At 46.2% G+C, this 15,213-nt stretch overlaps 1 protein-coding gene across 1 annotated transcript in view; it reads left to right on the top strand.

Annotated features, from left to right (window-relative positions):
• The first annotated feature begins 52 nt into the window (after positions 1–52).
• Positions 53–15,213, top strand: part of b3galt1b (UDP-Gal:betaGlcNAc beta 1,3-galactosyltransferase, polypeptide 1b) — a 24,395-nt gene continuing 9,234 nt past the window's right edge. Inside the window, exon 1 of the mRNA XM_029137108.3 lies at positions 53–814. The gene's annotated coding sequence lies outside the window, so the exon portion shown is untranslated. The remainder of the gene's footprint in view (positions 815–15,213) is intronic.

Here is a 15,213-nt window from a genome sequence, read left to right as displayed (position 1 = left end):
TTGTGAGGGGTCCGGTAGACGAAGGCCGCAGCGGACAGGGTGAGGTCAGCACATCCCCTCCATTCTGTCAGATTAATTCCCTTTAGTTGTCCTCACCCTGGGGGGAGACTGTGGAGTTGTAGCTACAGGTGTGGCCACAGCGAACATGATATTCTACACACACTGTAGGGGAAAACTAGAAAAGACTGAAAAACTGGAACACTTACTGTATAGTGTGACACAGCAACAAAGTGAATTTTCAGCCAGTCTAAAATAAGCATAGGAGCAGTGATGGTTGCTTGCCTGCTGAGTATAGTTTACAGGGCACAGTTGCATTATGGGTAAAATGACCGGCTGAAAATTTAAAAGTTAATTAAATTTACTAAAAATGCTGCACAACATAACACCTTAGTGCATATGACCGTTTAATATATTTACATAACTAAAAAGTCGTATCTTTTCTTCATCACTGTCTGTGTAATTCACATAATACCAGGTACTCGAGACAATTCACAGTGTAGTGGAGTTGACTGGAAATTCTCTCACAGCGTCAATCTACCTTGCTACACACACACACACACACACACACACACACACACACACACACACACACACACACACACACACACTTCGCCTCTTTGAGCGGATTGGTAAGAAATCCATCGCTTTACGCTCTGATTGGTCAGCTCCGCCTCGTCAGGCCACACGTCATCCCCGTCGCACTACCATCATGTTTCACCCCTCTGGTGGAATAACAGTGCTGTGGGATGCTGGTGCGAAGCAGCAGCGTAGCATCAGGACCACAAGTCTGAGTGGGATGGAGACCAAGAGTGAGGTAAGCGAAGCAACGACGCTGTTTCTCCCTCATGTCCGCCGTAATGAGCGCAATGCGGCTGGAGCGCTACTTATTTTGCGGAGCGCGCTATTGAAGCGTGGCTCCACTTTATTTCTAATGTTGCGCTGTTACCGGATTCCGACCGGATCTGCCCCATTGTTCCCTCATCGTCCCCGCTGTGCTGGGGCGTTCGCATCCGCCGTGGCCCGTCCCCGTCTGGCTTCTTTCAGTGATGCAGCCACTTTGGCTCACTCTCCGGTCTCCCTCTAAATGGCGAGCGCTGTCACGCCGCCACTCAAACGCGCAGGATGCGTGGGCTTCCCAGGGACGCGGGGTGCGTGGTGGCCAAGTTGCGCTGTAGCCAATCAAACTTTAACCACACGGTTGTTCGCTTGAATGTGGTTTTCGTCCATGTTGCCTCGGAAATGCAGCAGAACAAGTACAAATTCTGACCAGTAAACGAAGTGTCTGTGTAAAAATGCCTGCTTGAAAATCACCTTCTCTATTATAAAGTAATTATTGTTTGTTATTTATTATGGTCAGTGACGTGGTTGCTCTTGACATGTTCAGCTGGAGCATTTGCTTTGTTGAATACATCAGTGTATAAACATCTCTAGTGGGGGTTTGTGTAGTCTGATGGAGTGAAAGCCGCCGTGACTCTTCTTTGTGAATGGCAGAACCAGAGTCACTACTGCTGTTCCGATGACAGAGAGGATGCAGGTTCAGGTTAAAAGGTCATGGAGTCTTTCGGTAAAAACTAATTCAGTGTAATGCACAATCTTTTAAATCGCTTCGCGTTTATTATGTTGTTAAATACATATTATGTTTGTCTCCTCATTTTAAATAGATTCAGCAGCCTGGGTTCCATTACTTCTGTGAGTCTCCTGTTTGTTTGTTTGTTGTCGAGTCTGTGCTCACACTGTGACCGCACGTCTGTATCCGTGTCCTGCTTACTGTGACTGTTCTTACTAATCACATTTCTGCAAGGTGTAATTAGTTGAGGGTGTCTGAAGCGCTAATCCCTGGTTTAAACGCGCCGTGTTGCTCAGTCAGTGTTGCTTCTCCTGTTACAGAGCTTACACATAAACGCTGTCACTAAATGCATTGAGCTTTTTGTTTTTATTACGCGACGGTGACTTTCCAAACCTGCGTGTTTCCTCCATGTATATTGATGATTCCACTCCCGCAATAATGTTACACAACGTGTCATGTTCGTTTCAGACTAGAATAGCTATTGTAGGCAGACAATAGCCCAGCTTTCACAGCCTTGGCATAGACCCGCTAATAATCAGCCGACGTGTGTGCAGCTTCCTTTCTAACTGTTTTTCAGCCAGATTTTTTTGTCTTGCTAAAAGGAACGAAGGGACCGAGGCGTTATTTTACATCTCCTGACCTTCTAACGGTTCAGAGGTTCAGCGCGGCCCAGTGAAAACCCTTGGTAGAACCGAGGCTCATTTGTCGACCGCGGTTCACGCTGTGCACGCAGTATTTTTTGAGCCACAACAGGAGGAACAAAACTGACTAGAGAATGAAGATGATGTCTGTCAAGCACAGCGTGCCCCGAGAGAAAGGATCTAATCAGACAGAGGAACTGAAACTGCCGATGTGATTGTAAAGAACCTGGAGCTGGTTTTTTTTTAATCATGCGTGATTGTGGCAGCAGAGACAAGGCTTTATTTTTGAGTTCATCCGAGTCAAGTTGAGCTCGTTCCATGCTGTCGTAGAGGAACCTAGTGACATCTCCTTCAGAACAGTGGAATCAGAACTTCTGCCACATGCCACGTGCAGAATTGTCCAGTTTGTGATGGTTCCAACCAAACCGTGCAATAGAGAATAGCGAGAATGAGTCAAGCGTTAACAGTGTCTGTCCCCATGAGGAAGATATGATTCATACGGCACAGACATGGAGAATATGCTCCACTGAAAGCTGCACGGCTGTTATGAGTTTTGTGACAAGGCTGATTTTTCATAGCATGTTGTATGGGCAGTGTTTATAGTAACGGTAGAAAGTTTATTATTGTGTTTTATTGTTGTCATAAAACACTAAAAATAAAAACAATAACCTCAATACACAAACAAGAACTGATTTCAGATCGACATGCGCTGTTTACTGTCTGTTAAATGCTAAACGCGTATACAGCAAATTATTATGCTAAGCTACAACACAATCATGCAAAAGTAAAGATTTAACTGTAATTAGTTGTTGTAATAGGTCACCGTAGGTTATCTGAGACAAGCAGAGGAACGCTGCGTTCATTGATTTTCAGATAAACAGAGTTAAACTGGGGACCAGAGGACATGCTGTGACCAGAATTTGGCTTTGGGAGGGAGCAACAAGAAGAAGGAGAGCTGGGAAAGACATCCAGGACTGGAGACAAGCACTTTATTCACTATATAGTGCCTGAGTCTATGCTGTTTATCACGAGCATCTATTGGAGCTATTCCTCCTCCTGGGAAAATGCCCAGAACTGTTTAGAAGTCACGATTAGACCTTCTTCACCACAAATTATCAGTTAGCTTTAAACTGTAATATTGCTTATGCTGTGCCCCAGGCGATTACATCCTCCATTCCCCTTCCTATTCATAGGACCCACTTAATAATGCGCCTACTAATAAACTGTGTTTGTAGTTGCTAAGATGCCGATGTCCCAGAAAAATAAATGAAGTCGTCCTAATTGTGTTGAGCTGGCTTTTATTTATGTCATATTACCTGTTCAATACCTGACGTTGATATCTCAAATTTAGCATCTCAGCATATTTTATGCGCCTAAACTTTGGCATAGCTCATTTCTCAGTATAGATTTTTAACACTAGTCGCAGTCTTTCAATAAACATTCTCCATTGCAATTGTAATAAGCATTCACCTGCCTTTCAGTGTCTTGTTAATATGTGTCTGCATCCAAATAAGCTCCCAGCTTTAATCATCCTCATCCTCCCACACTCACACTGTAATTACTTTCTGAATTCAATCTTTTAACGAGATGCTGGAGCGGCCTCCCAGCTGGAGAGCCTTTTCTTTGTCATTAATAACATTCTTCTCAATTATGAGAAGGCAGTGAGAAATTTTTAAAACATCGCATTTTGATATAAAGTTCTGTGTGTACTCAGCATTTTGTCTCTAATGGCTTTTGCCCCGAGACAACGTTGCTGTAAAATCAGGCTGACATTACACAGAGATGCTCTGCAGCGATTATGATATGTTTTCCTTGATTTGATCTACTGTAAAGTTATGATGCAATTTGAAGCAAAAACTGGAAATAATAATAATTTAGTTTTACTCATGATTTGTGCATGCAGAATTTGAGGAGCTGCAGTAATGCATCGTACAGTCACACAGCGGTGGCAGGTTTCATTGTTATTCTTATTCCATCTGTTTCACGGGTACAAGTATCGAGACTGAAGAAATGTAGCAGAGACACTGGAGAACAATTCCAGCCCGTGACTGGTTTCACACCACCTTATTAGAGGAATGAGTCTGAACTGGGGCCTGTTGGAGTTTGACTTGATTTCCCCGGTGACCGGCAGACTAAACCGTTTTTATTGCTGTGACGAGAAGGGCCCTGGACAGGTTCTGCAGAAGCCTTGACCCTTAAAAGGCGAAGGAGGAAAGTTGGAAAAACGGCTGTAACGCCGGCGCCGCTCCCGAGTTAACATCTCGACTCATCATTTAAACCCAGGCCAGCATTGTTCGACAGGAGGAGCGGCGCGTGCGGAGCATTAATTCGTCTATTGTTGCTGATTTCTCAGCTAGCAGACCGTAATTGAAGGCTTAAATCGCCACCTGTAGCTTCTGTCTCGTGGTAATAAATTATTCTCCTTCATTATAAGTAATAAGTAAGTCAGAGAAAGAGTCAGAGTGTGATTCTTTCCAAGAAAAGAGTAGTCACAATAGCGCTATTGATGATCTTCTGCTCTCTGTGAGCAGCTATTTTGGGCTCAGAATTTACTCACAGATCCCTGCAGTCGATCCGACACGCTGAGGTTCCCACAGGAAGTCGACCATAACTTAGCTGAGTTGTAATCCTTTAACATATATGTTCAGTGAACGTCAGGCTCCCCGCGTCAGCCCACCAACTTCAGGCTCCCGGCTCAAATCCCATTTATTTTCCTCTTGCCTCCAAGAATCCGAGCGCCTGAAAAAGCGACTTACTACATTCAGACGTAACAAATTGCTCTCTCGATGGTAAATGGGCCATTGCAGAAATCTATGCAGAAGAAGCAAATCTTTTCTCCATCTGCAAACAAACAATCCAAGCGCGGCCCTTGAAGGGATCAGGCTGCCGTCTGAAACCCTCGGCCGGATTTAAAGAGCCACCGCCTCTTTTCTGAATGACGCTGGCATCTTTTATTATCTTTGTGTTCCCATCCTGGAAATTATGGCAATTTAGGGAGATTATGAGTTTGACAACCCACTGCACTGTACGTCCCACTGCCCTCATCACCAAATTATTTGAGAGGTTTACATAAAAAGAGAAATGATGGCAGCATCGTTGATGCAGCGTGTGACTTGTTAAATTTGTTTACCGGCAGGAAGTCGTCCCAGAGGAGACATGTCCCCTCACATAAACTGCCATCGATGAACCTGATGCGGTTCTCAGTAGAAACGCATGTCATAATGTCCACCTGTGTCCACGCAGCACTTCCTTTACTGCGTCTGTCTACTCATTATTAGTCTGTCATCAGTTGAACTTCATTAATTAAACAAATGGCCAATTAACTGGTGAAGCAATTTCATTTGTGGAGGAAATGTTAAGTAGATTTAGCATCTCAGCTGTGAGGATTTGCTTGAATTCTTTGCCTAATTTAAATCATTTCGACATTTCAGGTCAAATCTACACAGTGAATCAAATCAACAGATGCGTTTAGATAATACAATTGAACGTTCACGATCACGTTGTGTTGCATTCGCTGTCACGTGATTTTGACGACCCGCTATAATAGCACACGATTCTACCTTTGTAATCTCCCAACGTGTGGACGAGGCGCGTGCAGCCACCTGTGAAAGCGAAGCGCGAGCAGCTCAAGTGTGAACCTCGCAGGTGCCTCCGCTGCGTAAGCGCCAATTACGCAACAGTGGCGGGATGGTTTTAACTTAAACAGCGGGAACGCAGCCGTCGCGTGGCACAATGCGGGGCTGGTGTGCGCGGGGAGGTGGAGGGGGGGTCGTCTCATGCATAATGCAGGCGCGACATTAAAACGAAGAAGAACCACAAAACGCTTCAGAGATCGCTGTAGTGTAACGGAACTTCAAACGCGACCCGCTCGGTCCTTCGGGCGCTTTCGTGGAGCCTTTTTTCCTCTTTCGTGACCTCGAGTCAAGAGCGTTTCTGCTTCGCCCCGCTCCATCCATATTTATAGCCGTGTCATCCGGGGCCCGGTGTGCCGAACAGGCAGAACAAAGCCCGGCCGTAGGAACACGGGGAGGAACCCGTAGAAAGTCCATTTGTTCCACCTCTGCTGTGTTTCACGTCGCCGTCAGCTTCACTGGGCCTTTTTTTTTTTGCCGCCGCAGCACGTCCGGCGCGTGCGGCTCTCCGCCCGTGAAGGTGACACCGCAGCGGCACCTTCTGCACGAAGCAGCGCGCGCGCGATTTGATATTCCTCCAAATCCGCAGCCAATTAGCGAGGAGGACGACGAGCGTCGGTCCTGCAGCGCGTGGGGTGACGAGCGCTAAGTGCAGCGTTATTCCCGACACTCGCTTCTGTTTTGGGTTTTTTTTTTGAACAAGTGGATGAATATCTTATACTCTATATCCTAAAGCGCTGGAGCTGTCACGGCGGCGGCTTCTGGTTGAAAGTGGAGTTGAAGAGAAACATTTTAGCCAAAGGAACTGAGGAAACGTAACCATTCGATCATCCCCCAACGCACTCCTCAAGCACTTTCTCACTTATTATTCCAGTGCTGCTGTTCAGGGAGTTCAAGGGAGTTCGTATAGAAATCATTTTACTTTTGCATCATAAGATACTTTTGGCCGTTTAGTGTATGTTTTATATTCGTTTCCTATATGTTTTCCTGTTACACGTTGACCTGAGAGCTTTGACTTCCTGGAGGTGGAAAGAGGAGACTTGATTTGTCTGCTTGTAAGAATATCAGCACAGCATTAAAGACCCGAAGGCTCACCTGAGGTGACGTCCAGCTCAAATTTAATTTGAGGCTCTTTACTTCCAGCAAATTCACTCAGGCCCAAGGAAAATGCATTTAGTGAACTGGAGATTCCCTTTCAAACGCAGCGACTGCGAGGCGTGGATCCCTGCCAGGCCCGGGGTGACGCACGGCGCTGCGAGGAGCCTTGTCGTGCGGCCCAGTCGCTTCCTGACATGATCCACATTAAAATGTCCTGGAAAGTCCCAACATTTCACTTTACATTCCTTCACAGGTGGCACCGGGAGAAGCAGGAAAATATAATGTTCCTTCTGAATTCATGATACGTAGATTTTTGTACTTGAGCCGTTGTTGTGTTGTTAATATACAAACTGTTTTGATAGCACTAATAACAAAGCAATTTGAATTCATCAGAGTGAAAATCAATAAACAACAAGTAAATTAAAGTATATAGAGTTCATTTGTGCAGTAGAGCTTTAATTAATTACCTGTTAATGTTTCACGAGGCCAAATCAAACAAAGAGCAGAAACAGCTCTGCGTCTCTGAGAGAACATCCTCTCGCTTTCGTTTCGCGCGGGGAGCGAGTCCGATCGACCTGTTTCAGCTTTGTGGCCCTTGAAGAAAGAGAAGCCGCGGTGAAAGGTTTGATTGAAAATTGATTTCAGCAAACGGGGGAGCACGACGCGCGGGCACCGTGCGGCAGCTCGCCGCCTCGAGATTCTGTCTCTGTGAGCGGAAGCGAACGTATGATGCGGCGCGTTTCCCTGAATCAGACAACCTCTGCAGCGTGTAGTAGATTTTCATCAGACTCTAATGTCAGTGTTTAGCCTATATGCTCCTATTGATAGTGTCATAGATTTCAGTGTGCACATGGTCTGCATTGACTGTAATAAACACTGTATAATATCAGCCACACCAGCAGCAGGATACAGTAAATCACTTCTATAACCAAGAGGCCGCCTGTAACAAGTCCAAGCTGCAGTGGAGAGAGAAGTGCATCCACCTGCACCCGCTCCCTCATTAGCATGACCCCGCGCGGCCGCGAGGCCGTGCACTCGTATTGTGCAGTGCAAAGTCACGGCGCGAGCTGCTCGAGGTCGCCGCGTCCCGAACGGCAGTGCAACGCTGGGAGGGAGCAGCCGAAGCAAAGTGCTCTGCAGGATGCTGATACAAAAAATGAATAAAGAAGGAATGTGCAACCTTTTTGCTTCCGCTCAGTTTTATATGTACACTGGTCCTCTCACTAACTGCAGCACGTCTGACAGGGACGGGTTCAAAGATAAAGGTTAATGACTGAATGTCTACACAAGCATCCTCTCTGTTCTGTCCTTTCCTTTGTGCTCCAACAAAAGTCCTGACTCGCTGTTTGTTCTCTGTATAACTGGCCTGCAGAAGGGCAGCGTTTCAGGACAGATAACGGCTGTTTTGTTCTGTTTGTAATGGCCACGGCGGTAAAGGACTTTGCTCTTAATAGCAATTATGCAAATCCGCCCTCCCGGTTCGCTCAGCGAGGCAGCGGGACGGAGCTCGTCCCATTGGGCGCGAGGCGGGATGGAAGTGTGATGTCACCCCCCCGCTTGTCAAAACAGAAGCGGGGCTCAGCTTGAGACGACGCAAAACATATCAATCACAAAGATTTAATTAGCGCCATTGATTAATGAACGGTTGATTAATCGCGCTGCTGTTTGTGAATTACTCAGCAGAGGTAAAGATGCCGCTGCCAGCTCCTGCTGTACGTCCTGTGTTGGTGACGGAATAAAACTCCGGGTCAATTCGCCGCTGGCCTGTATCATGCGGGGGCAATTTTACAAAGTGTGGTGGCCCCTTTGCAAAGCTGCCAGCGTGAGGCCTCCCATACGAACTGTGCAGTTAGGAGGGATCAGTGAGGTTTTGTCACGGCACCAGCCAAGGCCTCTCACTGTTTATGTTTAGTGCAGAGAAGACATATTTATTATTGTTGCTTGGAATGGACATAAAAGTGACTCCGCGTTGCACGAGTTGTTATTAGAACAAAACAATCAAGGTGAACCAAGCTCGGCTGTAGATCCAAGAACAGTCCAGACCAGTGCGTGTTTATCCTCTGAGGGCATTATTCTCGCTTGCTGCTTCGTTTTTAGTCTCCCTTTGTCTTAATTGCAGTTCGGCCTTGAAGCATCTTCAATAAGCATTTGTTGTTCGGCAGCACAGACCTGGAAATAAAACCTCATGTGAGATGGAAGCCTCTAGAGGTGATGTTAGACAGAGGGGCATCAAGCAGTATTCCCTACGTTTACCTTTAGCTAACTGTATGTATTTACCTCTCATGGATCCAGCGTCTTCACTGAGCAGTGGACCGACAAACAATAACTATGATGAATCTACTTCTGTTACTATTCTGAGCGTCACTCACCACTGACTGTCAGCACCAATTATTATCTGCATAATGAGGCACCGGCTCGGACAGTGCAAGGCTGCGCTCCACTGAAACCCTGAGTACTTACAGTAATTGGATAATCTGAACTCGTTGTGCCTCTAAAATTACTGGAGAAGTCTAAACAATGTCTGAAGCGGTAAAGGTGAGATTAGAAAATATAAATTGGTAAAACTCCAAGTTCTTATTGACTAAAGCAAAACGCCGTGCTGTGAGTTTGCAGCTCGGGGCTTTTCTGCATTTGATAAAGCCTCTAAAAACACTAAACCTCAGTCAAATCAAAACTAACCCAAGAGCGCGGCTGATGATTCGTAATTTTGGCAGAGTTCACTGGAGGAAAATGTGAATGTCTGGTATTCATTCTAACAGAACTCTCTGTCCCTTCACTTCAATGTGCAGCACTGTGTCGTCACGGTTTGAGGAGAGAGTGCAACATTTCATTTTTCAAGAGTTAGATGTGATTTTTGATGTGCAACTTCAGGAAGTCAATAAAATATACATCTGAAATGTAGATGGATTAGTGTCATTGAACTGTTGGTAAAAAGATTAATAGGAGCGGTTTCCTGTGTTTCCATCATAGCGTAGTTTTCTTGTAGACTCATTTAATAAAATAACTAAGTTTTACGGTTTGGTAACAAGGTTTAGGCCTTCATGTTGTGATCATTTCCTGTGAATTTTGCGTAGCAGCAGCTGCTGTGTCAGTAGATTGGGGACGGCATTGTTGTACTGAGCCCTTTGGAAGGGGAATGCACCCAGATCAGCAGGGAAGCGGCACTGGGTCCCAAATGTAGCGATGATCAAACACCTCCGTGCCCTTAGGAGTCCCTGACTTCATTTTTAAACAATGGTCCTTCCTGTGTCATACTGAGGCGTGCTGCTGTCCTGAGCTGTAGATTAAAGTACACTATTGGGGCTTTGTTGCCTCCGTGGTCAAATTAGTTCCACATGCAACGTGTGGATTTCATATTCAGACTGTAAAATCAAAATCATTTCACATTTACATGACGATAACGAGGCAAGAATCCTGATAACGAGGCAAATACATGTATGTCATGAAGCTGATGAAAGCAGAAGGCTGATCAGAAGAAATAATCTAATGTAAAACAATGATTGTTGTTCGTGTTTGATATTGTTGAAGCGTTTCCATGTCATAGATACAGTTTAATCTTCCTCATTTGTGGAGTTTATAGCCTTTCTTGGTTTGTGCTAAATTACTTGTTACAGATTTGCCAAATCTGAAACGCGCTCTTGGCATTTGTAAACTCTTATTATTTGAACACATCCAAAATAATGTACTGTGCCATATGCCAGCTCTCAGAGGCTCGGTCTCGGGGGGATCTCTGATTCTCTGTGCGCAGTAGGAGCACATTTTAGCTGTTCCTGTGGGTGAGCTCAGATGTGCAGCCAAACTGCCACATGAAAACAAAAGGCAGCACAAAGGATTTGGAGAGGAGCATGCAGAGAAGCGAAAGGTGGCCATTCAAGAAATAAAAAAAAGTGGATTAATAATTAAAGAACGGCTTTATTTGGAAGGATGCTTGTGTCGCACTTGATTCCGGGTGTTAATTCTCTGCACAGCGGCGTCCCTTCGTGCTCTTTCATTTGGTTTCGACATGGGTCCCCGCTTCTGTGGGCTGTTGTTGTGTTCGCCGCCTTATTCCTCTTGGCTGTGCTTCCTCAGCGTCTCCCTCTTTAGCGTAAGAGCTGCGATGGATCGCGGCGATTCGCACAGTGTGAGTTGGTACAAGTCACAAACGCATGAATGAAGTCTGGTTCCAGGCGACGAATACGAAGAACAAAACTGTACATATCAGTAGATATAACAGCATCCAGAGGTCATATTCATTCAGGAAAATGTAAAATGCATGAACATTTTTATTTTTCCCTGTGCTTTTATGTCTTCGAAGCATTTTACCACAACTCAAAATATTCTATTATCATCATTTACTGAGCAAACTGCAGCTTCTTCCAAAACAACTTCTGTTTCACCGTGTGTGCACTTTGTGAGTGACTTTGTCTAGCAAATAGCAGCGGCAGCTTTATTTTACATATCTACTGTATTTTACACTGAGCGAGCTACCCAAAACGTCCGTCGCATTTAGTCTGAGTCAAATCATGTTAATGAAAACAGAGGAGAACGCAAGGATTCGGTGCAACACTGGCGCCTCCTTATGATTCGTCCTCTTAAGCTCCCGTGCACATGGAAGTGAACACATCAGACGGGCCGAGCTTTTTCGCTGATGATGTGGACATAAATCAGGCTCGCCGCATCGCTCGCAGAAAATGAAGATGGTATTGATTGCGCTTACCGTTTCTCTATTGGTGATCGAAGCGACAGGCTGGAGCCTCCAAACTCTCATATTTTGGTGTCAGTGACAGGCCGTGGTCGCGTTAACGTGGATGCTGGACGTCAGATTTCTGGAGGAGTGCTGGGTTTAGCACCTAAAGCCACGTGCTTGTAAAAACATCTATTAGAAAGAATAATTACAGTAAAACATAACAGTATTATTACCAGGTTCTAGTCCTCTGTGTTTTCAGGAGCGAAAGTCTGTCGGTTAAATTGTTGATGAAATGCTGATGGAATTTGGAGAGCAGTAGTTGAGAAAGCTGATTACTTACTGTCAAAATGCCCCAATTTTCCATCTTTTATTTGATGATCGATAGAGAAAAAAAGGGTCTGAGCCTGTGATATAGAGACTCGCCAGTAATTGTGTTTGCCTCACAGCTTCAACCTATATTATAAATTATCCAGAGCCCCAGACTGGTGAGATGAGACCAGACTAGAAGAAGCCGGTTTAACTGCTGGGAAATAGCCTCTTCCTCTGGTTCTGTGTGTAGGCTTTGGATCCCAACATATGGAGGGATGGATGCATATTTCATGACGCAGCCGTGGGATGTGGAAGGGAACGAACTCGCGTCTCTCATTTCACCCGGGGTGCAGCGGCGCCCTGGACGTCCTGCGCGCGTCGCTTCAGCAGAACGCGCTCCTAAAAGGGTTCAGAGAGGCCGGAGTGGCGATAAAAGGTTTCAGATCATCTTTGGGGTTGGACACAGGAGCTGCAGCCTGTCAGATAATGAGACATAAGTGCCAGATTCCCCTGCATAATGAACCACGGTACCGTGGAAGGGAAGAGTCTGCGGTGGCGGCTATTTACATTAGCCGCGGCCGTGCATTAGCGGCGCTGCCGGAGAAGTGTCGCCGGAGCGCGTTAATGGTGTGCAGAGATGAACGGGTCTGCGTAATGGAGGCTTAATTACTTCCCGTCACATGTGCAACGCCCGCCGCTGCTTTTGCTCCGTCGATACGTCGACGGGAGGATGAAACAGCTAGGAATGCTTTTACCTGTATTTGCTAGTGAGAAGCAGCCAGGCGCTTCCGCTCACGTGATCCCCCGTGCGAATGCTCGGGGTCACGCGCCGCGTGGAGGAGCGTCTGCCTCGTGGAAGCGCGCCTGCAGGAATCCCCGGCGCCTCCCGGCCTGAGGATGTGTTGCCGATTCTCCCACGTGACAGCTGGAGGCGCGACGCATCCGTCTTATTCACTGTAGAGGAGCGCACGGTCCGCTTTGGCCCCTGAGCTGAGACGGGCCGCTCAGCGCCTCAGCAGCAATCTGGACAAATAACCCACCGACGCTTAGGGCGTCTGCACTGGAGGAGGATGTGTGGTGATGCCAGGTTAGAATTCACTATGGAAACCATATGTTCATTATGGTACCGAAGCTGAAATAACTAATTAAATGTTTGATGCCACATAGAACCGAAGGTTGGGCTGCAGGACATCATATATTTAGCTGGAACAGAAAAGTACCTGGAACAAATACAGCTCATGCCGTTTAGTATGATGGTGGTATAAATGTACTGGATAAATTATTCAGAACCTTGACTTAGGTTTCTCTAAATACATATTTATGTCTTGACTGGGACAGTGCACCCCTCATATTTACATTGCTGTCATTACGACAGGGTCAGATATAGGTACAGAGACATATATACTGAGCAATAGTGGTCTCCAGCATATGAACATGACTCATCTCTATGTGAGTTTGGCTCTTATTCATTCCGTATACTCAGGTCTCGTCATAGTATCAACATAACCTGCAGCAGTGGAAGTACTTGTTTCCTCACCCTGCTGCACTATTAGCATTCAGGTGTGGTGTCAGGTACTGCAGTACAGATTCTACAAATTCTTAAAGCCAATGCACAACGCAGTACAGTGTAGTTTTTCAGTGCTCGCGTGCATGTAGCCGCACGAGCCAGCGGAACTCGGAACACATTGTGAGCTCAACCACCACAGTAAAGTTCCCCGATGATAATTGTGTTTAAATATGCACAGTCTGACTGCAGCACGCGGGCAGAAACGAGCAGCCGGGAGACGGTACCACTCCTGGCTGCTCTAAAGCAGATCAGGCTTAACACCATAAAACAGCCGGCAGCGATATTCAAATCCTATTGATTCCCGCGTTTGTATTGCCAAACACGCAAACCTGACTGAGCCGAGGCGACGCCTGACTAACAATAATTAAGCTCTGTGAAGTGTCAATCATCGGCTGCCAGCGGGACAGAAATATTCTTGCTTTTGGCTTCACGTGCGTAATTGGAGCTGGCGGCAAAAACGCCCAAAAGAGGCCTCGGCGAACATCCACGGCGGAGAGCTGGTCGTGAGACCTTCACCCGAACGACCTGTGGTGGAGGGTTCAGCTGCGGGTTCGGGGGCGTCATTACTACTGTACGTGCTACAGCGGCAGCCACTGTACTGAGACCACAGCCGCTGCATCAACCAGGCTGGTTCACATCATCTCTTATGTACAGTATGAGCACATGCCCTCATTCACTAGCCGCACGCCTGCTAGTAGGAAACTAGAGCGTTTACAGTAGACGAGCAGTGGATTTGGGTTTTTCCTAATTCTGTGGATGCAGTTTTTGCTTTATAACTCACTATAGTGATATTTATATGAAAAAGCCATCAGGTCCATGTTCTACAGAACTGTAGGATCACTTCTATTACATGATCTGCCTCAAGGTGCAGTGTGATTATACCAAAACTATTTTACAGTAGCAGTTGAATAAAGTCATCGCAGCTGCCCAGAGTTTTACATCCTTGAGGTCTGGGAGGACAATGGAGCTTTCCAGAAAGACAAATGTAGTCATTGGCATTAGAAATAGTTCAGAGCACGTCTAGTCAGCACTCGCAAGCGTCCCCGTCAGATTATACAATGAAGAGCGTGACTTTAAGAGAAAAGTTTTCCCACACATTTCGCAGCCACCAAAGACGTGACCCGTGACCGATCTCTCCTCCGTTCGCCTCCATCCTGTTCTGAAATGCTGCAAGCTGAAACCCACTAACAGCAAACTCCGGTCTGTTTATTTTTCTAACTTCATGGGGTGTGTAAATCATTAAAACATAAAAACAGTGTTTAACCTGCTCTGCCAATGGAGACATCATTAGAAGATCACCGGCTGCGGGTTTTCACAGTCCCTTTGCATGTTGCTAAGGAGATCGTAGGGATGGAAACAGTCGCTCGTGCACTGACGCAGCCTTTCCTTTTTATTACACTGAGAATAATCTTCACTTTCTCATTCAATCCAGCTTTGTCACTCCGATTTTGCACATTTCTGTTGTGCAACAGGGACATTTTCCGAGTGACAGTCGCGTGGCTCCGTGTAATAAGACGCCGTGTTTCACACTCCTCAGCCCTGAGCCCCTTAGAGTTCCCCCACACATCAAAGCTGCAATAGGCTTCCTGCAGATTACCGAGGGGTGCTTTGCATTTCTGACTTTATCCGAGGCCACGTTGCTCACGGCATCTGAGGAGAGGCATGATGAGGAAAAACACCTTCAAATAGGTCAGCGCAGAGACCAATCAGCCGCAGCACCATCTGTCCCT

Source organism: Betta splendens, chromosome 21 (assembly GCF_900634795.4).
Source record: "Betta splendens chromosome 21, fBetSpl5.4, whole genome shotgun sequence".
Classification (NCBI taxonomy): domain Eukaryota; kingdom Metazoa; phylum Chordata; class Actinopteri; order Anabantiformes; family Osphronemidae; genus Betta; species Betta splendens.
Note: the sequence above shows the minus strand (reverse complement) of the source record. Positions and strands in the feature narration are given on the sequence as shown.